The sequence below is a fragment of the Lynx rufus genome, unplaced genomic scaffold, assembly GCF_022079265.1.
Source record: "Lynx rufus isolate CCGP_SWC_20201006 ecotype Redwood Valley unplaced genomic scaffold, mLynRuf1.p SCAF_2, whole genome shotgun sequence".
In the NCBI taxonomy this organism is placed as follows: Eukaryota; Metazoa; Chordata; class Mammalia; order Carnivora; family Felidae; genus Lynx; species Lynx rufus.
In genome coordinates, this window is record NW_025814834.1 from 158,151,566 (window position 1) to 158,178,555 (window position 26,990).

The 26,990-nt window shown below is 40.4% G+C and overlaps 1 protein-coding gene and 1 pseudogene across 2 annotated transcripts in view; both read right to left on the reverse strand.

Annotated features, from left to right (window-relative positions):
- ST6GALNAC5 (ST6 N-acetylgalactosaminide alpha-2,6-sialyltransferase 5) overlaps nucleotides 1–26,990 on the reverse strand; it is a 170,060-nt gene that overhangs the window by 77,026 nt on the left and 66,044 nt on the right. The window lies entirely within an intron of this gene.
- On the reverse strand, nucleotides 20,784–21,676 carry LOC124516158 (rRNA-processing protein FCF1 homolog; annotated as a pseudogene).

Below are 26,990 nucleotides of genomic sequence, written 5' to 3' on the forward strand. Positions count from 1 at the left end.
ATATATATAATGGAATACTACTTGGCAATGAGAAAGAATGAAATCTTGCCATTGGCAACAACATGGATGGAACTGGAGGGTATTATGTTAAGTGAAATAAGTCAGCCAGAGAAAGACAGATATCATATGCTTTCACTCATATGTGGAATTCAAGAAACTTAACAGAGGACCATGGGGGAAGGGTAGGGAAGGGGAAAGAATAGTTTCAAACAGAGAGGGAGACAAACCATAAGAGACTCTTAAATACAGAGAACAAACTGAGGGTTGATGGGAGATCGGAGGGGGAGGGGAAAATGAGTGATGGGCACTGAGGAGTGCACTTGTTGGAATGAGCACTGGGTGTTGTATGTAAGCAATGAAGCATGGGAATCTACTCCCAAAGACAAGAGCATACCTTATACTCTATATGTTAGCCAACGTGACAATAAATTACATTTTAAAAAGATGAAAGAAATAAAAATTATAAGTAGTTAAAAAATAAATTTTAAGACAGATAATCACTTAAAATAATTTCAGCACTCAGCTACAATAAAATAGATTTCTTTTGGGGCACCTGGGTGGCTTAGTCGGTTAAGCATCTGACTTTGGCTCACGTCATGTTCTCCTGGCTCATAGGTTCAAGCCCCAGACGGGCTCTGTGTTGACAGCTCAGAGCCTGGAGCCTGCTTCAGATTCTGGGTCTCTCTCTTTCTCTCTGCCCTTCCCCTGCTCACGCTGTCTCTCTCTCAAAAATAAAATAAAAACATTAAAAAAATAAATTTCTTTCAAAAAATAATAAATTATAAGATGGACAATCACTTCCTTAAAATAAGTTCACCACTCAGCTACAATAAAATAGATTTCTTTCAAAAAAATAAAATAAAATGTTACTGCCATAAAAAAATTAAAATCAAAAGATTACTTTGACTAAAAAACAAACAAAAAAAACACTCCCAAACACACAAATGTCCTAATAATTCTGTGCACAAATTTTCACAGGCTAGAAGAGATCTATTTCAAGAACTATGCTTTGAGAAGCCAGTTCCATCTCTGTGCCCATATGACGTACAAGAGACAACTTTATATATATTAAAAAAAAGTCAATGTTCAGCTATTCCCTTCAAAGCCCTTGGTAAACATTAAGGAATTATAAATCTATCTTCACTTTGGAGTCAGTGGAATCCACTAATGAGTGGAAACAGTCATATTTCTATTTCTTTTAGACTAAAAAAAAAGGCTGATTACCATGCAGGATGAATATATAGTATTTTGGTTTAAAGATCAAATTAACACCATCTCTGTGTTATTCTCTATTTTTTATACTTTTCTTAAAATAAACGTGTGTGTGTGTGTGTGTGTGTGTGTGAGAGAGAGAGAGAGAGAGAGAGAGAGAATTAATTCACAGTACCAGAGTGCTTTATCCTTAGATATCAATTTCAATACTCAACACTATCCTATGCCTTGAGGTCCTTTAGTTGTTATTGATAATAAAAAATACTTCATAAATATGCTTTTCTGGACCTTGCTCTAGGATCTGCACTGCATAAACAGGTCTCTGTTAAAAGGAAAGTGGGCAGCATTATCACATACAGTGATTGAGCTGTGGGTCTATAATTACATCTCCTTCAAGTCCTCTTGACTTTCCACTGTTATGTCTCTAAACTTTCCGTGAGGTGCTTGACATTTGATCTGGGATCACCCAGGCTGCCCGTCCCAAGCTTTTCTCTTCACTCTGTCTTTAAACTCCTCGCAGCACTGATGTGACTAGAAATGAACACTGTGCTCTCAGACACAACCAGCAAGTAGCTCTGAATTTTTTATCATGTTTTCTTCAACCTTCTTCTTCAATTTTCTCTCTTAGTTCTTCCATCTGTCTCTCAGGCTATGTATGTGTTCAGCTGTTGCAACATCTTTTTCAGAGATTACCAAATAATGCTTTTTAAAAAATCACCCCACTGTCTATCTGATTAAAATGACTATTCAATATTTGTTTCATTTTGGACAGTTAGTTGCTTTACATTGATCAATTAATTCATGCATCCAACAAAAATTTTACTCAGCACTTCTTGTGGGCCAGACTTTGTTCTAAACACAGGGGACTCAATGATTGGCAAGAGTCAACTCTGTTCCTCCATTCATGGAGGTTATGGTCTGGTAAAGGAGGAGCACATTGTTAGTGAAATGATCCTGCAAAAAAGGTAAAATTATAACTGTAAGAAATACCCTGGAAGTACAAGTTACTGTGAAAATGTGTGATGGGATTCAAGGACTTCTCAGAAGAAGTAATATCTGACCTGAGATCTCAAAGATATACAAGTATTACTAAGGGAAGAGATAGTATAGATACTTTCAAGGAAGGAGAACCATCAGAGAGTGGGAACCACATATGTGAACATCCTCTGTTGGCAAGAGGCACATGGAATGTTTAAGAAACTGAAATGAGGCGAGAGACCAAGGTGTGTAGGAAGGCAGATGATGCTGGAGAAGCAGGCACAGGGAAGACAATGGAGGATCTTAGAGGCTCCAAGAATTTGTTTCTTACCCCCAAACAAGGAAAACTATTGAAGGGCTTTTCCAAGGGAGGGTGCCATCATTCTATTTTAGTGTCCCCTGTCTTTAGTTATTTATATCCCAGGGACATATGTGTGTTATGAATAAAAACGGTAAACAGGATAACTCACAGAACTTCAAAAAGGTCTGATGACCTTTTGAATTTACAATACAATGCATATTCTTAACTGAATTCATGACCTAGTCCCTTCAAAAGTGCTTTCAGGCAATGCCCACGTGGCTACTTGGGTAGCTGTTATTGGATATACCCATATGAGATACAGATATACATGCATACATATGTATATATACATGTACACACACACACACACACACACACACACACACACACAAGAAGGGCATGTATAGCCTTGCCTTTTTACCACTTCTTGAGCAAAATGAAGAGGTCTTATTTAGCCTGTTGCAGAGTTGGCCTCCAAGAGGCTGCATAGCACACAGTGCTTCTAGACTTGTTTCTGCTCAGGTGTCTTTCTTTTCTCATCAGTCTCTAAAGAAAAATAAACTGCTTTTGATGTAACACCACTTGTGATCTCAAGGTAGATGCAGGCTTTCCAAGGGGTTAGAATGATCTCTGAGAACCTACTGTAGATAAGACTCCTTCTGAGTGCCCTGGGAGAGAAGAAAGTTTTAGTTGCTCATGAAGAGATGAAACCAGAATAGAGAATTTGGGACGTAAGAAAGGGACTAAGAATGTGACAATCCATAAAGCTATTCTGAGAAATCTGATAAGCAGCCAGCTTTGAAGGGCAGTCGTTCTGAAAACACTCAGCAGAAATGAGAGCCTCAAGTGCCAAAAGGCTGACACTCAGCTTTTGCAAGAAATTTATAATCTAGGCTCTGTCCATTTTGTGCTTCAGAAAGCATCAGCCACATTTGGGCGAGGCCCCAGTTTGCACTTTTTTTTCTCTAAGCATCTTCCATTTCTAAGCAAACTAGGCCAAGATTCCTTATGTTCTACTGTACCCACAGGCCAGAAGAGAAGCAAGCCAAAAGCAAGGAATACAGGGCGCCTCGGTGGCTCAGTCGGTTAAGCATCCGACTTTGACTGAGGTCATGATCTTGCGGTTTGTAGGGTAGAGCCCCGGGGCTGGCTCTGTGCTGACAGCTCAGAGCCTGGAGCCTGCTTCACATTCTGTGTCTCTCATATTCTCTCTCTGCCCTTCCCCCACTAGCACTCTGCCTCTCTCCCTCTCTCAAAAATAAATAAACATTAAAAAAATTTTTAAAAAGCAAGGAATACTTCCAGAAGATTTAAAGAGTTAAATGTAAAAAGCAAACCACAAAAAAGAGAACAACATAGATATAATTATGCTACCACTACAGATTTAAAAAATACAAGGTATACAATTGTATTTACATTAAAACCCCAAGAAAGTAAGAATAAATATATGCAGGTTTTGAGTTTCTCTACATTAACTAAATATGGATTTGTCCACACATATCCTCCAAAACCTATAGAGATCAATAAGGAAGGCAAATAAAACCACCATAACCCCTGTCTACAGCATAACTAGGAGACAGAGAATGCTACAAATCTCAATTTACACAGAGATAGGGAAAGAAAAATCTGGAGTCTGCGGAGCCCTCACTGAAACCTTGCTGGAGCTGAGTCGGCTGGAGAATGCTTGGGGCAGAGGACAGACGGCACAGCACACAGGTAAAAATCATTCCTGATAGGAAAATGTCACGCTCTGAGAGGATCAACACTGACAAAGGTCTACAACCTGCTGGATCAGGCACCACTACTGGGGTCACAAAAGGAGGGCTTGCACAAAGGTGCGTTGGAAAGGTGCCTCCTTGGGGAGAGGGAGGTGTCCTTGGAGCCTCGGTGGTAGAGTCAAGCAGTGGAGCAAGTGTTTGAGATTAAGGGTCCATCAGAAAAGGAGAAGGCACTCCTCACCCCCAACAAAAGGTGCGATCTATTTTAAGCAATTTTTCTAAGTTTTTATTTATTTATTTTTGAGAGAGAGAGAGCACGCGAGCACACAAGTGGGGGAGGGGCAGAGAGAGACAGAGAGAGGCAGACACAGATTCTGAAACAGGCTCCAGGCTCCCAGTTGTCAGAGCATAGCCCAACGCTGGGCTCGAACCCACGAACCATGAGATCATGACCTGAGCTGAAGTCAGAGCTTAACCGACTGAGCCACCCAGGTGCCCAGTAAGACCTATTTAAAAGTACCCTTAACTATATCAACAAAAGACAGTGCTCTTGAACTAGGAAACCAAGTGAGCCTCCCCCAAACCTTACCACTGTCTATACAGAATCTGCTACACAGGACCTGCTAATGCTGGTCCAGGAAAATAGGAGATAATTCAAAGTTAAAACAGCAGATAACATCCCCACAGTCACAGTAAGACCTTGGAAAATGAGGGTCAAAATTCTTCAATGCAAAACTATAAAGCAGAAGAAAACTGAAGCACAATCCCAAACTGAATTAAATGTCCATAAAAAAAGCACTTCCATGTATTTTTAAAACATCCCTAATCAGGAATTCAAAAGTTTAGAACAGAAATAGACCAATTTTAAAAGAAAATATGAAACAAGAATTAAATAAACTGAGGATCATTGGGAACCCCATTACAATGGAGAGAGGAGGCTCTCAGCGCCTTACTCCTGTTTAGCATCACTTGCAATGGAGCAAATGGACACTGTGAGCCTCCTGGTGTGATAGAATAGGGGCATACAATGTCGCCTATGTAGTATTCTTTCCAAAAATATTTAACCTGAATCGAATCAGGAAGAAATAACCAGACAAATCTGGAATATGGAACATTTTCAAAGACAACTAACTGATTTGGAATTTTCAAAAATGTCAGTGACATAAAAAAAAGGTGTGTGTTTTTCTTCTAGTTTTTTTTTCTAGTCTAGGAGACTAAAGAGACATAACAAATAAATGCAATGTCTGATCTTTTATTAGAACCAGATTTGGAAAAAAACCTATTACTATAAAGAATACTTTTGAAATAAAATATTGTCTGTATCTTAGATAAATTATGGTATCAAATGCTAAGTTTATTATGTTGTCATTATTATATGGTGATTATGCAGGACAATGTCTTTTTTTCTTAGCAGATACCAGCTGACCAAAGTATTTAGGGGCGAAGTATCCTGTCTAGTACTAACTTTTATATAGATCAATAAAATTGTGTGTGGGGATGGATGGATGGATGCATGCATGCATGCATGTTAATAATTAATGGATGTATGTGTACTGGGTTAAGCAGTTCCAGAAGCCCAGAGTGTGACCTTATTTGGAAATAGGGTCTTTGCAGATATAATTAGCTAAATTTAAATGAAGCCATATTGGACAAAGATGGGTCTCTAATCCAACATAACTGGTGTCCTTATCAAAAGAAGAAGTTTAGATACAGACATGCACACAGGATTATACTGTGTGGACCTTAAATCCAATATGACTGCTATCCTTATAAGAAGAAGAGAGGAAACACGGCGACACACACAGGGGGAAGGCTATGACGATGAAGGCAGAGTGATATAAGCCAAGGAATGCCAAAGACATCAAACAATCACCAGAAGTGAGAAAGAGGCAATGAAGAATCTTCCTTAGAGCCTTCAAAGGGAGCGTAGCCCTTCTGACACCTTGATTTCAGAGTCCATATTATAAGACAGTAAATTTCTGTTGTTTAAGTCACTTAAGTTGTAGTAATTATTATGGCACTCCTGAGAAACTAGGTACATAAAGGTAAAGGTAAAAACTATTTAATGAAAATACTTTCAATTTTTCTGCAGGTCTGAAATATTTCAAAATCTCAAGTTAGGAAAAAATAAAAATAAACTATAAAAACTGTATGCACAGAAAAAAAATCAGAGAAATAGTTTATCTTCCTAATATTGTAAGGGGTTGCTGGCTTCCATGACCTCAGAAATACCATTAACAGGTGCACTTAAGCACTGACCCCCCCACCTCCCCAAATGTATGCTCAGGGTTGCAGATGACTTTGTGTAAAACTGCCTAGATGTTCAGAACTGGGGAGACAGTTGGGAGTTATAGTTTACACCATGGAAATGCACTTGGACTTCAGTAGAAGTGAGTGAAAGGAAAGTTCCAAGAAGATAAAGAGACAAAACAGATTCTTCATTCACAGGAGTGATAGAGCGTATCATGTAACAAGGCACAATAGGAAGAAAGTCAATATTAGGCCTGGATGGAGACAAAGAAACAAAGAAGGGGATGTGTTGGGGAGAGTGGAGGAGGTCAGCTTTCTGCAGTCCAAGAAAGTCAGTTAGCCTGTGGACTTGGAACTGGTTTTCTTGAGTCAGAATTTAGGTTATGTGTCTGACTGCCTCTGTGACTCTAGAAAAATGGGGGTAATAGGAGGACTCTTACAGGGTTGTTGTAAGAAATGAATCTGTCAAGTACTTGGAATAATACCTGCAACACCACATCATCCATATTTAAGCCATACCTGTTCCTTGGATAGGTACATGGCTTCTACCATTGGTCTTAAACTGTGGTAGACACAGAAGCAATGACTTTAACGGAGCTGAACTCTGAAGTTTTGGAATTATCATGCCCAGTATTTCAAGGTCTGGGGGGAAGAATTCTGCTAACAATAGAACCACTGATAATTTTTATTTTATCCTTTGTAGCTTCTGCTATTTTCCAAATTTTCTACAATAAGACAGTCCTAATTTGTCAATCAGAAAAAATGAAAGAAGGGAAACAAACAAAAAATCCTGACCATATCCCTCTTAGTCTTCCATCTTCCCACTGGAAAAAAAAAAACAGACCTACTGGTAGAGAGGAAAGATGAATCCTTTTGTTCTAAAGGAGAAAAGGGCCAGCCAAGAAGCAGAAGCACTCAGGCCTCTCCACAGCTCCTGCCCTCATCTTCTCCTTCCAGGCAGCCAACAGTGGCTGGTTGTTCAGTAAGTCAGGGGAGGCTTCGTGGAAAACCAGTAAAAAAAAAAAAAAAAAAAGAAAAAGAAAAAAAAAGACTTCGATTCTGATGAAAACACATAAACTCAAGCAGGAAAGCAGAAGGACATCAACAAGTTTGAATGTTTACTTACTGTGGATTTATGGACTTCATTACAAAAAAACATTGATTAACAATAAAGTACTTCTGAACAAAATCCGACATGTATAATAGTTGAAAATAAAATCGGTAAACACTGCAGCAGTCACCTCATTGTCCCAGGTTTCCAGATTCTAGCTCCCTAAGTACTTTTTCATAATTTAGTCCATTTTGAAAAGGGCACAGTGACTAGGGACTATGCTAGAAAAATGTTACTAAAAATATAAATATATATAACATCAGGCCTAATGACTACCATATTGATTGAATTTATCTATGTCTTTATGTAACAAATCCCTGCTTGACACATTTGTTGGTCATTGTTTCTTAGAGCAGGAGTGGGCCTTTAAGTACATCCAATTCAGCTTTATAAGCAAAGTGGGCATTACAATACTCAGCAAAAATGACTGATAGGCCTTCAAATGAGGTCTCCAAACCTTTGCCCGTGCCACTCTGAAACTTACCCAAATCTGTAATAAAAAAAAAAATAGCTACCACTTAGCAACCTCTGTTACTGGAACTGTGTTGGGGTTTTTGTTTGACTGTTTGAATCATAGCATCTGCTTTTTTTTTTTTTCCTTTATGACACTTAACACAATTGTAATACCATTTTATTTACTAGTGTGCTTATTTTCCATTGTCTACCTTCCCACTGGACTTTGAATTCTATGAGGGCAAAAAACATGATGACTTTGCTCACTGCCATATCCTTCATCCTTTCTACATAGCCTGGAGTTCATCAAGTATTCAATAAGTTAATGGACACAGCTTTTGATTCTTCTCTCCATTTTAACACTACGGGAGACTAAACGTCAGTGAGGTGTTTCTTCAAGGCTGGGAAATGTCAAAGCCAAGACTGAAACCCAGCTTCGTTTGACCACAGAAGCCATGACTGCTTTACCAAGCTGTCTGGCCATGCAATCAGTATGAAGGAAACCTATTAATTAAGCAATTTCAAATGAATAGTAGGAATTACATTCAATTCTTACTCCCTCTCCCCATAGCTAATGAGTGTGAGTTTCAAACTTGAGTTTTAATTTTCTACAAGATGGTACTAATGCCACCTCTGGGCCCTAAAGCTTTTATAATGTTTTATGTTCTATACTGCAGTATTTGTGCGTGCTCACCATCCCTAATCATCTCCATGACTGCTTGTTTTCCCCCAAATCAAAACCGTGCAACATGGTTTAAATCAACAATGTGCAGGGGCCAGCCCATACTGGCTTCCAGAACCCATGATCAAATTCTCAGGGACTTTGTGAGCTGGATGTCAAACCACAACCATTACTAACAAACTTTCAAGAAGATAAGTTATATGAAAATAAAGGAATTTCAATGGAGAAAAGATCATCTTTTAAGCAAATGGTGCTGGTACAGTTGGACATCCATAGGCAACAAAATGAACCTGGACTTAAAGCCTCACACCACATAAAAATGAATTCAAAATGGATCGTGGATTTAAATAAAAAATGGAAAGCTTTATAACTTTTATAAGAAAACATAGGAGAAAAATCTTCAGAACCTAAACTTATGTGAGGAGTTCTTAGACACGATACTAAAGACATGATCCATGAAAGAAAATATTGATAAACTGGGTTTCATCAAAATTAAAAATTTTTGTGCTGTGAAAGACTCTTTTAAGGGAATGAAAAGACAAGTTACAGACTGGGAGGAAAAACTTGCAAACCACATATCTGACAAAGTTCTTTTATGTAGAGTATATATCATAGAAGGTCTGCTCTTATGCCTGTCTTCCTTACTCTGCACTCAGTGATATCTCATTGGTAGCTGGAAACCAGCCATTTGGGAGTATTTGTATCACAGAAATAAGCAAATATTACAAGTCAGAACTTACTTTATTGTACTGTGGATTGTTACCAAAGTGATGGAGAAAATGTTACTATTGTAGATAAAAATGTGTTTTGTCTATAGCCGTCATATCATGCATAGCACAAAATTGAAAAACTAGTCTTCTAGTATTATTTGACAATTACTGTTTGATACAGCCAAGAAGTCTCTTGTGTTATTGAGGAGCGAGTAAAGTTCCAACACAGGTATTTTTGTTTCACTTTCATTTAACCCATTAAATAACCAAAAATATGAACCCCATTCATGGTGGAACTACACTCACTCAACTAACTGCAAGCAGATGTTGGCTACAGACACACGAATTTTGCAAAAATCCATGAAAGCATTCTGTGAGAACGAATCGGCTATAGGGAATTTACAACAAAGAGTATTGGATATTTTATCTTTACTGGTAAATTGTGTGCTGCCTTTATATTAATAAAATATGTAATAAACTTAAGCATGTATATATGCACATTAAAAATAAAAGAACTAGTGTTTAAACATTTACCAGCACGACACTGGTTTCAGCCCAATCTTCTCTTTTTGTTCTTACTTCCATGGGGGACAAACCACCGCTCTTCTGTAAAGTGGTGATGTAGGTTAATTGTGTTGCATCAGGCTTTTTTCTTCTGTGGATCCTCTCTTTCTAGGAGGTTGATTTGACCCACTGTGTTCAGATTTCTGGGTTCAGAATCAACGACCTATTACAACTATAAATCCTGTGGACTGTACAGGAAAATGCTCTAGTTTCTTCTCCTATGAAGAGATGCTCATGGGGTTGGGGTCGGTTCCACTTTGCTCTTAGTTTGGACACCAACTTCACAAGTTTTCTAATGGTTTTCCCATTTTTTTCAGTATAACAAAATCAGAAAGCCAGATTTCTTTATAGCAAGTGGTTCATGAGATTAGTCATATTGGGTCCTTATTTACTAAAGGTTTTATACTCACTGTCCCTTTGTTGTAGCCATGTACTGGTCAGAGATCAGGCTTTCTACCCCAGTTTTAGTGCCCGCTACTTATCCTTCTTTTGAGGCTCAGTTCAGCTACCTCCTGACTCGTCTTTCCTCCCTTGATCCATTCAATATGAAAAAAATACATCCCTTGCTCTGAATTCCCCTGGAATGTAGTCAGATCTTTCTTCTGACATCAGTCTTATTTCTCCTTTATATCGCTGTTATATAAGTGTATGGTTTATGTCAGACATCTCTGTCATCTCTTTGAAGGCAGAGCTCTTTCCTAATTTATTTCTAAATTCCACCACAGTGACTAGTTTAATGCCTGTACACAGTAAGAACTTAAAACAATTGGTTCAATGAAATGAGTGGCTACTTGTCATCAAATGAATGAGTCATGTCATCTCTCTAAGCCTCAATTTTCTCACCTATAAAATGGGAATAATAATAAAGGGATTATATCTTATAGAGTCATCGTAAAATACACAAGCAGGTATATCAAATGACTAGCAAAGTGCCTGGCTAACGTTGGCTACTCAATAAATGGGGTATGTGTGTATGAGTGTATATGTAACACATGTGATATGCATAAAGTATAAATATGTGGTATGTACAATGACCATTATCGGCATTATCATCACACTACTATTCTTGACAACATATTCAGGTTTCCATGAGTATGTCTATGAATTCTCTAGTGCAGGATAGTATAAGACTATGGACCTCTGAGTCAGGAGTCAGAAGATAACAGGTTTCATCTCAGTTCTGCCTATTGTTCATCACGTTGAGCTGGTCATCCTCTCTGGGCTTCAGTTCTCTTGTCTGCAAAATGTGTGTAAATGTCGGGGGGAGACTCATCCTCTGACACTCTAGGTCTATAAGTTCACAATATTGCATGGTTAAGTCTGCTTGGGCTGATTTGGGCTCCCAGTGACAGGCAACTCTTTGCTTTTGATAACTTTCTCTCTATAAACCCATTGACTCTCTGTCAGCCATGGGCTAAGCATCCTTTGCCATGGCTATCTTAGTGACATATTCATGGGTATAAAGAAACCCAACCTTTCTACCTGTTGGCTTTACTGGCTGGAGAAGGATTATTTATTTCCTTTCTCAGTTTGTGACCATAGTGAACACCTGGAAGTTGTAGGGGAAAAAAAAAAACAATGCCAAAGAGTTCTAGAGGTGATGTGTCCAATGGTTTTTCTCTTGGCAAGTCACTGTGGGGCGAATGCCTTTTGAGGTGATCATCCTGGTGACACTGCTCCAATACATTCTCCCTGCAGACCCCATATGACACAGGGCTGCTGACCTCAATTACAGAGGCAGAAATACAGAAGGCTAGAACAACAGGGTGTCACAGCTGGGAGAGCCATGTCTAGTCCAAGCATTTGATTTTACACATGAGGGAACTGGAGCTCACAGGGGCCAAAGGACTCCTCCAAGGTTGCAGAGCTAATTAATGGAAGAGCTGAGTCTAGGGAGCATACCTCCTCAAGCTACTGCCCCCACTCCAGGCCCACCCACTATGGGCCAGCATTATGGCCGGCAAGGAGCATCTCTGATGGTAAAAGTGAGCCCCAGATAGGCACAAACAGTCAATGTTCAGAACATTGTTCTCCCCCCTGCCCCCTAATCACCAAATAAAGTCTGAGAGACACTGGAGAGCGCTGAAGTTTGCTTTGGGAAAAACTAATCCCAATTCTTAACTTCTATAAGAATAGCAAATATTTTGTCTTTAATGTATGGGCCATCCCATCCTGGATGTGACTATTTGGGAGCAGTAAGTAAGCATTGGAAACCTTTGCTTACCTCAGAGAACCTTTCCATTTTATGGCTCAGCACAGACCCTGCAGCACACCTCAGGGTGTGGGTTACAAGAAACAGTGGTTATGTTTCCCATAGCGTATTTGTCTGGACTCAGACAGACGCTGCTAGACCATGAGTCCTGGAGAGGAGTGCAGCCTCAGAAACAAGCTGGCACAAGGCCTGGCACTTGGAAGACATTCAAAATGTTGGTTGGACGAGCCCAGAAAGTGTCACTCATGCTGATGACCACGACGTCACCGAATATTCAGGAGAATAAGAAATGGCTCAATAGTAGGTACCCTTTAAGAAATGAAGATAAGGTCGATAACCAGGTGGCTTAAGATTGAGGAAGCTTAAGGTTCTTAATGTGTTTCTGGAATAAGGGAGTCAGACGTACACTTTATCATACTCACTACAGTGGGAGTAATTACCCAGAGGAAGGGAAGCAGAGTGAGAGCTACATTCTTATTTATGTTGTTATTTCAATAGTGTAAACATATATTCTCATTTTGATTGCTCTATCTTCTTTTCTTTTTAGTCTTTAAGAAATGATGTGCAGGATGGCCTGGAGTGTGTAACACTGAAATACGGCACCACTCTGGAATTTTATGCTCTTGGGCATGGTACGAGAGCCAGTGTTCTCATTCAATCTCTCTTTCTCTCCCATTGGAAAGTTTCCTTCTTTCCTTCCAAGTTTACTTATTTATTTTGAGAAAGACTGAGAGTATGAGTCAGGGAGGGGCAGAGAGAGAGGTAGAGAGAAAGATCCCAATCCCAGAGAGAATCCGCTGAGAGCATAGAGACCAACTTGGGGCTCAAACTCATGAACTATGAGATCATGATCTGAGTCAAAATCAAGAGATGGATGTTTAACCCGACTGAGCGATCCAGGCACCCTGAAATTTTCTTTCTTTGGAGGTTTGTTGGTTCAGAGGAGAGAAAACAGGGAGCTGGCTGCCAAGGTAGGATGAGCATAAGGGAGTCAGCAAATGTCCTGTGGCAGAGACTGTAAGTAAGTCCCACCTCATGTCCTCTTGCTGGCCTCACATTGCCCCACCTCCACTGCATTAGGTCGGGATAATGTGGCTGAGTGCGGTCAGTGAAATGTGGGTGAAAGTATCACCAAGTACTTCTCAACCTGGCCGTTACAAACACTTGGAACAACTTTCAGCTGTCTCTTTCTTTGATGCACTTAACCTTGCTGGTTACAAGATGGAAAGGGACATCCGGTTCATTTTGGACTTTGAGTGAGTGCAGATAAACCCTTAATGTGTAAACAATGTACTCTTAGGGTTTATTTGTTACCCTTTCCCAAATTTTCCTCTGATCTATCAAGTCCATCTCATCAGGGGATGAAAAGGGGGCCAAGCAAGGGTTACAGGAGACTTCTGCAGAATTAACAATTTTGCATTTTTCCAGAGATCCTCTCCAATTATCTTGCTTCACAATATGAATGTGTCAGTGCAATAGAGAGGGATTTGAGGGGAATTTATACACACACACAAATTTTCTCCTCTGCTTTGAACACTTTTTCCAAAGTCCTAGTTTTACCTAACTGTTCCCTTTTGTTTGTTTGTTTTAATGTGTACTAGAAAAAACTTTTTAAGATAAAAGATAAAACTTTTAAGGTGAATTAAATACTTCAGATGGCTTTGAACTATAAACCTTCAATAATTTTGTAACTTTTTAATAACCATGATCTAATTTAAATTTTAACAATCTATCACTTAAAGTTACTTATTTAGGGGCGCCTGGGTGGCTCAGATGATTAAGCTTCCGCCTTCGGCTCAGGTCATGATCTCGTGGTCTGTGAGTTCGATCCCCACGTTGAGCTATGTGCTGACAGCTCCTTCTCTCTCTCTCTGCCCCCCCTCAAAAATTAATAAATATTAAAAAAAATTTTATTAAAAAAATAAAATAAAATAAACCAAAAAAATAAATAAAATAAAAAATAAAAAAATAAAATCAACGTACTTATTTAAAGAGCTGTCCAAATGAACTTCTAGGCCCAGGATGGAGCTGCTCCTGCCTGGTGATGTCATGCCAGCAAACAGACCTGGAGAACTTTCATGTCCCTGTAGCTGCTGCACTTGACCAGGAACATGGTTTATCCAGTCAGCCAATCCCAAACACCAAGCCAACTCTGAGCTCTATGTTTACTTTCTTTTTCCTAATCCACTTAAATTTCCTTCTTCCTGTTCCTTATTCTTCATCCTATGAAAGCTTCCTGCTTCCACCCCATTTTGCAGTTCTCTGGACCCTTGAAAATAGAGACTGCCCACTTCATGATGTGTTAAATAGTTTGTCTCACTTACATTGTCTTTTTGAATCATTTAACCAAGTTTAACATCCACTTATTTCCTGTTATATGATAGAGAACATTTTTTAAAAAGCTACAAGACATAATTCTTAAGTCAGAATTATTTATATTATGATCAACCTAGGTGTATAAAGTACTCATCCTAGACTTTGGTTAGTGTCTAATGAAAAAAAAAGAAAGAAAAAGCAAATTCATGAATTCTGGATCTGATTGCATTTTTACTCTCTAAGTTAAATTGTTGCTAATAAATAAATTCTTGTTATGAATTTGAATTGCTGCCCATGCAGATTAGAATCATGGGTGCCTGAGTAAATAAAAAATGTGTTTGAGTTTGGATAAGTATGTTTATAAGCCTAGTATTTCACAAGAAGAAACTGACTCAGCGAATATTTCCACCTACTAAAATTGTATAATTCATATCTACTTAAATTAATTTTATAATCTGGTAGGATGCCAAGCTAACCATTTGAAATAGGCACACCCATTTGAGATACATAGTTAAGTTACATGCACAGAGAATGGATGTGCACTTATCCTTAGGTACAGAGAACGCATCATTAAAATTAGATACAAAAGTATAAGTCCAGAATCACTAAAATTCCTAGGTGAAGTCATTTAAAGTGTTAACACTAAACAACCGAGACTTTTTATCAGCTACACAACATTCTGGCCCGCTCTTGCAAAAAAGCTCACAAGGCAATTTGGGTTGGAGGAATTTTTCTCCTTTAACTCTTCTGAATACAGCTTTGTATTAGCATGTTCAATAAAGCAAGTAACACTTCCACTTGATTGCTTGAAACCATTCTTGACCCTCATTTCATTCCAGTTGGAGGTAATTACTTGCTTCTAATGCAAAGTGCTAAAGACAGCTTTAAATTCTGTTGAATTATTATGTAGATTGGGAATCTGGCCTCCCCACTTCTCTTAAAACAGCACCATAACTCCAACCTCTACTTTGTCAAATTCAAAAGTCAACCTATTTTTCTGGAGTGAAAAATTCTCATTTAAAAGAAGACATTGGTTCTGGACAGGTGGAAGAAATGGGTGAGCTGCATTGGGAATGAGGTCAGGAATGAATAAATCAGTAATGGTGGAGGTGAAGCATGCACTTTTGGGATCTCATGTACAACAGGATTGGGGAGCGGACTGTTTACGATCTTTTTTCATATCTGGTGCACTGAAAATGCAAGCTTTTGTTCAGGCAGTCTAAACAGAAGCTCTACAATTTAGCCACAGTCACTGGATGATTTTGTTGTTTTATCTGAGTCTTGATGGAAATTCTGAATATTAACTCATTTAAATTCAAATCAATCGTCTCTCTACACTAGAACTCCTCTCTCGATTAATAGTATTTACGGTAAAATGGAGCAGGGTTACTCTTAGCCTCATTCTGGGAATCAATAAAAAACAACAGCAAAAGGCTATTTTTTTCTGTGAATACCTAAATGACTTCACAACCATTATTCCACTCGGAGGAAAAATTATTCTTATATCACAGCGAGGGGGAGAGAATGCATGGCTTCTATTAAGACTAATGGAGGTTGGGATGCAAAGTTCAGTTGTCAGGAAGGAAACAGCCTGTTGTCACAGCCTGCAGAACTGGAGGGAAATTTAGTAATTAGTTCCCCCTAAACCAAGGAGCTTATTGATTTACTCTCCCCTCCTTCATAAGAAAGTAAAGCACAAGATCATATATATTCCAAAACAGGGTAGATGAAATATCTTCCCCAAATTAAAAAGATGGCAAATATAATAATATGAGCTTAAACGTAAGGGATTGTGCGTTAGCTGTTTTTTCCACAATGTAGAATATTTAAGTCTACAAAATGTAGAAAAAAACATCACACTTGAAAAATTGGGGACAGAGGGGATGATTTATGACCTCGGTTCATCCCGGGAGGGTAGGCCCCAGGCTCATTTTCTGCTACATTTCTACTACTTTCCATTTTCTAGAATTATGCTTCTGGTCTAATCAAAACACTATTTTGACACAGCCTTTTTAATCTTCCTTTTTTTCTCCCACAAAATCACCTCAGGCTTCACAAATCATTTTATTGGAAACCATAATCTTGTACCTGAGGAACAACGCCGTGTTAACCCTGGGCCCTCTGGACACCTTTTATTAGGTTTCGAGCAATCCTAGGATCTTAGAATGCCAGATGGGCCAGGACACGGTAAGGAGGGTTTTCCAGGTGCCCACCACGGATGGCCCGCCATGGATCCATTTCACCCTGCCGCTCTGGCATTGCCCCGCACTTCTGCTGAGCCAGGACAGAATCCAGAGACAGTCCTGACTGCCCGGGAAAGCCACGCTGAGCCCAAAGCTGGGCCCAAGCTGCCAGGCATCCCTCAAATTAGCAACCTCGGTCTTCAGCTTCCAGGTCTCTTACAATTCAAAAGATGGTCAGGTGTTTGCCTAAGTGGGTTTTACTCAATTTGCTAAGCTTTGAATGTAAGAAAAACACAACCTCTCCTCAGGTGGATTCTCGGGAGGAAAAGCTATAACTACAGATCCAGAACAAATGCCAGGGAAGAACAACTGGTGGAGGGAAGCAGAGAGCGCTGTCCGTGGAAGAGCCATGTCATTAAGGCTGGATGCTGGAATCACAGACTCTATCGCAAGTCAACCTACAGGCCTGTCCTTAATGAAGGAAGCTGCTTTATAGGCAATGCGCTAGCTTATTTTAACAAATGAATTCTTTTGGGAGGGTTGTTCTTCAGATCACAATTCACTCACTCTTTATTTGTTTACGTATTGAAGAGGGACCATGTGCCAGGCTTTGTGCAAGGCACAGCGGACACCACAAGGAGCAAACACAAAAATCCCTGCCTTCATGTGGTTTACATTCTTGTCGGTGGGTGGGTAAGGGGTGCAGAATAAATAATTAGGAAGATAAGAAAGGGAGACAGAGAGGGGGCCATCTAATTTGTCTTGGAATGCTAAAGACCTTTTTATATTCATCCTTCCTGGGCCTCTGATTAAAGGAAAATTCTTTACCAAACAAAACTCTCTTTGTCATGCTGTGTCATAATGAATATTACATTTCTTAGCTCCAGATCATCTTGACCTATAAACTGTTGGCTGTGGAAATGACACAATAGCCATCTAGTTCTCTCTTTTAAAAAATGAAAGCCGTTCCACAGGAATTGTTACCAGTGTTCTAGACAGAACCAGGACATGTTTTCCTCTAGATTCCTGGCACTGTATATCAGGGGAAGCATTTCTGTGTCCTACCGGATGAAAACTATTGCCTCGGGCAGCCTTAGGGTAAGAGAAACAGCACCTGGGCACACAGTCCTCCTCTCTTTTGATCCGCCTGCCCTTGGACCCTTGTGCTCATCAGCCCATGACCAGGAAATAAATTACCTGCTGAGCACCCACAACTCTCCACCCTGTATGCACAAACCACACCCTGCTTCCGTTAAAGAATGCAGTATCCAGGTGTTGTGTACTCCAAAGAAATCCCACATGATTTCACATGTGTCCTAACCAAATTTTGGTTACTAACACACCTTCACAGTTTAGAAGTCATCTCAGTGAATTAACTGTCACGTCTTGTCACAGTAATGAACTAAAAGCATGACTTTTATACTGAGACTTTGAGGAACAAAAAGGTTCTAGTTAAACTCTCCTGTTACTTGTGTCTCTGATTGTTCATAGATGGAACGCGGTAGCTCGCTTCCTCCCCAAACTGTTATAAAGAGCTGCTGTATTGAGGGTTCCTGCACTGCATCTGGCAATGCTTCAGGACTGCAAGCTCAGAGGCAGAAGTCAGCACAGCTGGGTCTCACCCTGTGGGGTATGGAAGGCTACTTTGGAGAGGGTGTTGTCTGATCAAGAAGTCTTTCAAATCAGTGAAAAATGAGGCTTTACTGCATTGCCTTGCACTTTATTTTTCAATCTCCCTTTCTTCTACAATTATTTTTTTATATGACCCAGGGCGGAGAGAGGAGTATCTGTAGTCAAAGAACCTGGGTTCTTGTTGTTCAACTGCTGATTCGCTAACCAACCATCAGCCACACATAGGTTACCAATGCCTGATACTTTGACCCTGTGAGGGCAGCCTGGTACAGTGCTTAAAACTGTGGACTCTGGAGCCAAACTACCAAACCCTTTCTGCCACTTTGAAAACTGGGAAGTAACTTAACCTCTCTTTACCTCAGTTTCTTCATTTGTAAAATGGGAATGATAGCACCGATCTCAGGTTGTTAGGCCGAGCAAATGAGTTAATAACTTCTAAATATGCTTAGAGCAGTGCAGGTCAGAGCAATATCTCAATAAACCTAAGTTGTGGCTAGAGGGAAGAGGCAGAGACTATTTGTGAGAAACAAGCGGAACTGGCTAGTCAAGCTCTCCGTAAGTACAATTCCCACTCTGAATGTTATCACTTTAGGGCAAAAGTCAGAGTTGTTCTTTATGTTATGATAGCTCAAATGACCCTTTTAGAGGGCTAACTCTTCAGATTGCTACACATGGGTGACAAATCCAGTGCAAATCAGCTGGTGGATTTTGAATCAGGCTCTTTCTTGACTTGGGGTGGGGAGAGGTACTCCAGATGGCCTGTGGAAGTGGAGGGTGAGTGGGGAGGGGACGTTCCCAGAAGCTCTGTGGACACCCTCATTGATATTAGAACTTTCTTTTGAGAGTCCAGGTTGCTTTGATGCAGGCCGGGAGAGGGAAGGGTTCCAGAGAAAACCAGTGAAGTTAGATCTCAAATTAATCTCAGAGAACACCAAGTCTGCTCTGTCAAGATCGAGATGTGCTACTGTGCCCACAGCTCCAGAAGGGCAGCACTATGCCTGCTCTGTGAACCTGAGCATTCTGTGCCCAACACAGTGCCTGGCACACACAAAGCCTAACAAACATCTTCACAGACCAAATGAAGGAATGCACAAATGTGTGAACATTAGTAGGCATTTCTCCAGATGCTAGCAAACTCTGATATTGGAAATACCAAATGTTCCAGTAATTTTGAAGAGTGGTCTTCTGGGTGCAGCTTGACTGATTGATCCACCATAAGTGAATTTACCAGTCTTAAGAGAACATTGGCCTGTCATATGACAAATGGGTGAGAATGAATGGTAAAGGGAAAATGAATGCTGAGTTAACAATAGAAATAGTTAAAAAACAATTTAAGAAATATTGTTTGCTAACATGGTTGACTCTGAGGTTCAAATTGTTCTTACACTACAGGTTAGAAGAAAAAGGCAAATTTGGGGCATCCCTTCACCACATACATAGGAGGAAGGGAAGACTGGAAGCATGGGTGAGAAAACAAGCAAATGAGCAGTCCCTTTAAAATGGAAGCACAGTGCAGAGGATATGTAAACACTTCCTCCAGAATCTCAGAGGCCCCTCCTACCTCAGAGGCCCGCCCATCTCTCCACCCACTTCCCTAGTGCTCTTCAGAACTGACTCTGAGTTCCCTTGCCCCATCCAACACTTCTCATTTAGGAAGCCCCGGACTTGTAGTTGGCAAGTGTGTATTACTTTCCTGGAGCTGCCATAATAAATCACCACACACTTGGTGGCTTAAAACAAGAGAAATTCTCAAAGATCTGGAGTTTAGAAGCCAGAAATCAAGTTGTCAGCAGGGACACACTACCTCCCAAAGACTCTAGGCAGAGGATCATATCTTGCTTCTTCCAGCTTCCGGTGGCTCCGGGAAGTCCTGGCCTGCCGGTGCATCACTCCAATCCTTGCCTCTGTCTTCATGTGTAAGGACACTTTGAAATTGGATTTTTGGGCTGACCCATGTAACCCAGAATGATCTCAAGATCCTTAATTACATCTACGATGACCCTCTTTTCCAAATAAGGTCACATTTACAGGTTCCAGGGATTAGGAAGTGGACATATCTTTTTGGGAGCCACTGTTTGATCAACTACAGCAACCAGTTCTCTGAATTCAATTTGTGGGGTTCAAGCAGAAGTCTGTGCACTACGTCACCGGAAAAGTCAATGATGACAGTGCCTATTACGGTGACAGTAATGTGAACTCCTCAGCATGGAAATTAAGTGATCTAAAGATAAATCCAAGTCCATTTTATTATTTTTTAATTTTTTTATGTGTGCAATCATCTGATTTATAAAAAGATGTGACAAAATTCAAAATGATACAAAATATCAATTTCAAAACAACATCAAAAGTGAGTGTATTTAACCATACTCAGCTCATAACAGAGCAAATGGGTAAGAAGGAGAATAATTCATGTTATAACGTATTGCTACATGAACTGGCAACAGAAAAAGTTGGTAAAGGAAGGCAGAGGAACTCTCTTTAGAGTGTTAGAATTAGAACCGAGGGGCTCCATAATCATCTGGCATCCGCTCAATGTTGTACCTATGGTTAGAAATGTACATGATGGGCACTCCAGGGATCTTCCAGATCCTTCCTTTAAGATCCTGGTCAACTGTGGCCACAATGTAATACTTGTGCTGAGTTACTCTCTTTACTAAGAAGTCATTTGCATAGGTTCCTTTGTGTGTGCATGGTAATCGTTCAAATCTTGGATCCTTGGCAATCCTTAGAGCCACTCCATACTTTTGCCCCAACTTCTGTTTCAGCCATTACAGTCAGTTATACAAGGGACACACTTGGCATACACAGTCCATCATTGATTCTATTAAGTCGAGTTTGGCTTTTATGTGTATATATATATATATATATATATATTTTTTTTTTTTTAAATTCATTTTTGAAAGACAGAGACAGAGCACAAGCAGGGGTGGGGCAGAAAGAGAGGGGGACACAGAATCTGAAGCTGGCTCCAGGCTCTGAGCTGTCAACACAGAGCCCGATGCGGGGCTCAAACTCATGAACCGCGAGATCATGACCTGAGCCGAAGTCAGACGCTCAACCGACTGAGCCACCCAGGCGCCCCAGTCAAATTTGGCCTTAATGGAAAAGTTGATAACATTGGTATAAACAAGGATGTGGTAAGGTGGGCCCAGCTGTGTGTTATACTGGAAGAATAAGCAGGAAGGATGTTGGGGGACTTCTCTTTCCTTGAGTGCACTGGGATCTTTCTTTTCTTTCTTTTTAGGTTTCAATCTATCCTCCTCTTTAAGCCTCTGATCTTGGAGACTAAGCATTCGCTTCATGGTCGCATACTTTCTTGCTTTCTTTTGCTTCCCCATGTTCACGCTGCACTCTTGTTTCCCAAGTCCATTTTAGAAGAAGCTGTCTACTAATGTTCCTGAGTGTGCATGTCACATGTTCTGTGCCAACAGCTGAGCGCAACACTGGTTATTTAAGAATGACTAAAAAGCAGGATTTAAGAGGCCTTGTATGATTAACAGAATGTCTGGCTGGCCCACAGAGTTGTCAGTCCTGACATTTGGTCACTAGAACCACATCTTCCATATCTTGTCTCCAGTTGCTACCTAACTAGAGCTGAGTTCAATAATGGCGGTTTTTATTTAATACTCACAATTAAAATGCTAATTTTGTGAGGCTCCAAACAAAAGTTTTCAGTGAATCTATAACAAGCACAACTGAGCCACAGCCACCCAGTGAGACTGGCTATGTTTGTCAGTCCTACACCTTTTGTGTTTGGGTTTTATCTTCATTATGAACCAAACAGGAGGCAGAAAGGGGAGGAGCCAGGAAGGGCAAAATTGCTGCCCTCCAAAGCTTGTAACTATGTTTGGCATGAAGGGCAAGATGTTTGCAGTCTGCCCCTGTGGTGTAGGTGTCCCTCCTCATCATAGGTGGGTAGGAAATGAAGCGGTGAGAAGAGGGGCAGTGTGGGTACAGTAGACCTTTCCCAGCTGGGGCAAAAGAGCAGATTTTAATTCCTACTTTACTACTCACTATGTGACTTGGCAAGCTACTTTACTTCTCCAAATCCCAAGTTCCATCATCCTGAGGGAGCCAGATTATATTATTTCTAAGGTCCTTTCCATTTCATACACGCTTGGAATAGCCTGCCATAAAGATGCAGACTGAAGTGTGTGTGGGTGCATGTGCGCACGTGCGTACGTGTGAGCTCACATTTATTAGTTACTTGGTACATATAAACACCACACTTGTGCTCCATTAAGTCAGTTTTATTTACTTATGAAGGCTTCAGGGCCTAATAATCATAATAACACTAACAACAACTAGCATTTATTGAGCACTTATTTCATGCCAGGTATTATACTAATGTGTCTGACCCATTACCCAAATTCAGAAATCCAGCCTCCCTAACATCTGGTCACTGCAGCCACATCCTCTATATCTTGTCTCCAACTGCTACTTAAGCGAGACCTGTGCCCAGTGATGATAATTTTAATTTAATACTCATAATTAAAATGCTAATTTTGTTAAATGTCTCAAATACAGGTCTTTAGTGAAACTATACATGCGTAACTAAGCTACAACAACCCAGTGAAACCAGCCGTAGGTGTTGGTCTTAATATTTCTGAGTTTTACATGCATTTGCATGTAAATAATTAAATACTCATCACAGCTACCCTATGAGGAGGTCCTTTGATTATTCTCATTTTATAGGTAGAAAATTAAGGCCTGGAGAGGTTAATTAACTTATCCAGTTATTCAGTTAGTAGGTGGTAGTCCTGACTCAAATCCTGGAGTCTTAAATTCATTGTAATAGAAGATCCATGAAGTTAGCAACCACATCTGTCTTATTTGCTGATCTCTTTGGTGCCTAGCATAGCGCCTGGCACAGAGCAGGTGATCAGTAAATACCTGTGGGATGAATGTCTAACTCATATCCTTCACTTCTATTTTTCATGTTTATTTATTTATTTTGAGAGAAAGAGAGAATGTGCGCGCATGCACACACATGTGCACATGAGGCAGGGAGGGGCAGAGAGAGAGAGGAAGAGAGACTCTCAAGCAGGCTCCACACTGTCAGCTCAGAGCATGATGTGGGGCTCAATCCCACAAACCCATGAGATCATGACCTGAGCCGAAATCAAGAGTTGGATGATCAACCAACTGAGCCACCCAGACTCCCCGTTTCCCTCACTCTTAACCACTATGCTGTATACATCACATAATCAACCCCCGTTGTGATCTTGTAAGTGGTAACAAGGGAGCCCTCACTAGTGAACATACATAGATTAGCATAATTCCCTCTGTCTTCAATCCTTCAAACAAATTGAAGCCAGTGCATGTTTTGTTGGCCATGAGCCCCCTCCTTCTGCACAAAGGATGATGGAGTTCTGGAGTACTGGTGGCAGGGATGACAAGGTGGATAAGCCTGTTTCCCTTGGCCTTGGTTCTGAAAATGGCATTCCCATTCACTGTGGGTCCTGATTTTGCCATGGAAAGGCTGCCTGGCTAATGAGTTGTGTGAGTGACCACCTCTTGTGGGAGCAATGATTAGTTTTCATCATGCCTCTGCCTTTTGACCGCAAATAAGTTTGTTTCACTTTTCTATCACCAGAACTGGCTCCTTGTTAATGTGTTTCCAGCCCTAACAGAAGAGAAATGAGAAGGGAGATGGTATGAGTGTCCCAGTCGCGCTCAACCTGCTAACACTAATGTGCAGCAGGGCAATCTATCCCATTAGAGTTGACAGAGTGTCCCTGAGACAGAACGGATGCTGCAGCTGAAGCCATAAGAGCCCAGAGTGCAGTCACCTCCAGAACACTAGTGTGCAAAGGAAAGGTTTATTGCAAATTGAAAACATTCAGCTCTGTGGAATCCAAGAGGGTTGATTGTTTAGTAAATATTTCATTGAGAACATTAGCTGTGGAATTTGGATGCTTAAGTAAAGCAGATAATTAAATGTAAATAATTAAAAATTAATAATGTTTGAAATGTTAAACATAATGAGACAGGCGATATTTCAGCAATAAAGGGGGTCCGCTCATCTGCTAAGCACCTTCAGGGCTGTGTCACAGCAGATGTGACCTGCATTGGCTCCTCACTCTTCCATTGTCAGCAGATGGCTTCTGGTAGACACTACTACAGCACAGGTTATCTTTACAGAGGAACTACAGGGAGGGGCCCCTGGGTGGCTCAGTCAGTTGAGCATCTCACTACGGCTCAGGTCATGATTTCAAGGTTCATGAGTTAAAGCCCTGCATTGGGCTCACTGCTGTCAATGCAAAGCCTGCTTCAGATCCTGTCTCTCTCTTTCTCTGCCCCTCCCCCACTTGCTCTCTCTCTCTCTCTCTCTCTCTCTCTCTCTCTCTTTTTCTCTCTCTCAAAAATAAACATTAAAAAAATTTTATAAACAAAGGAACTACATAGACCAGTTATTGGGGGAGGGGACGGGTATGGAGGGGGCAGGGGAGAATCTGTAAATATATTGCCAGAAGTCACACTTCCAGTCAGAAGGAGCTTGAAATGAAACAAAGATGAGTCCACACTTGTCTAGTGAATCAAATCATGAAATGGAAGACTGGAGAGTTGCTCCATTGAGTCTTGCTCTTGGTCTCTCATCTTCAAACATTTTCCTTTTCCTCGCCAGCAGCTACGTCTCCTCACTCTAAAAAGAATATGTACAAAGTTTTCTTGTGCTACAAAGAGAATTCTCTCAACATGTTTCTCTGTAAACACAGTGCTCCTCTCTCCTTTCCTTCCTTATCAAACCTCGTGAAAGAGTGGAGCACATTCCCTCCCTCCCTCTCTCTCTCTGCAGCCCCCTTTCCCTGGTGTGGCAGCCTGACTCTGCCCCCACCACACCATACAAAAGCTGCTCTTATTAGAACTACCAAAGCTGTACTACTCAGGATCCAAGGATCTCGTAAGACCTCCCCACAGCATCTTATAATCATGATTACTTTTCTGAAATGCTCTCCTCCTCTGGTTTCAGCTCTAACATTTTCTCTCAATGTTCCATCTACCTCTCTGATGATCAGTTTTTAGTTGGTGGCTGCCCTTAAATGGGAGCTTTGCCTCTAAGTTCTTTTCTTCTCCACAAAAGGGCACCTGCAAGTAAAAATGCAGCAGAGACAAGGCAGGAAACATAAATGTGTGAAATGGATGGGAGATGAGGGGATATAAGACAATAGGGAGTGGTGGAGCCTATGGAAAATGTATATTTAACACCTTAGTTCTAAAGGCATTCAAATTGGAATGCAGTCAGTTTTGATCTCTTCAGGGGTGTTACTGAGAGCAATGAATTGCATGCATAAATATTATTAGTCACACAGGGTCTGAGAAAAAAGCATGTTTCTTTCACATGTTCCTCCGGTAATGGGGACTGACATCAGTATCAGGTACAGGTTCATGGTGGTTTTACACGTTTTTTTTCATCCTATCACACCAGGTGAACACATTCATTCCTTGTTCTTCCTTTAAGTTTGCCTGCACTCTGTCTTAGAAATGCCTAGTGGGTGTTTGCCTTAATTAGTGCATTTGCTCTTTCTTCTACAACTCAGCAGCCTCGACTCTTCCTTACAGCATCTGCCATCAAACTATCCATCATTTTCCTTTTAAAAAAATTATTGGGAGGGGCGCCTGGGTGGCGCAGTCGGTTAAGCGTCCGACTTCAGCCAGGTCACGATCTCGCGGTCAGTGAGTTCGAGCCCCGCGTCAGGCTCTGGGCTGATGGCTCAGAGCCTGGAGCCTGTTTCCGATTCTGTGTCTCCCTCTCTCTCTGCCCCTCCCCCGTTCATGCTCTGTCTCTCTCTGTCCCAAAAATAAATAAACGTTGAAAAAAAAATTTAAAAAAAAAATAAAAAAAAAAATAAAAAAATTATTGGGAATTTAACATGGTTTTAAACTGTGAGTGGAAAATGTTTACACATCATATAGCTGAGAAGGGGTTAACATCCAACATATAAGTAACTCATGCAGTCCAATAACAAAAAACCAAACAATCCAATTTAAAAATGAGCAGAGGAACTGAATAAACATTTTCCCAAAGGCATACAGATGGCCAACATCTACATAAAAAGGTGCTCCACATCACTAATCATCAGGGAAATGCAAATCAAAACCACAAGATATCACCTCACACCTGCGAGAATGATTATCGTCAAAAAGACAAGACATAGTAAGTGTTGGTGAAGATGTGGAGGAGAGAGTTGCCGAAAATGTAAACTGGTATAGCCGCTGTGGAAATCACTGTGGAAGTTCCTCAAAAAAATTAAAAATAGAACTACTCTATGATCCAGCAATTCTGCTTCTGAGTATATTGCCAAATGAAATGAAAACAGGATATCGAAGAGGTATATCTGTATTCTCATATTCAGTGCAGCATTATTCACAATAGCCAAGTTATGGAAACAATTTAAGTGTTCACCAACAGATGAATGGATAAAGAAGATATGGCATATATGTGCAATGGAACATGATTTAGCCATGAGGAAGAAGGAAATTCTGCTCTCTGCGACAACATGGCCCTAGAGGGCATTATTAAGTCAAATAAACCAGAGGCAGATAAATATTGCATGGTATCACTAGTATATAGAATCTGTAAAAAAAAAAAAAAAAAGTCTAACTCAGAAACAGAGGTAGAAAAGTGGTCGCACCAGAGAGGGGGAGTGTTGGGAGAAATAGAAAG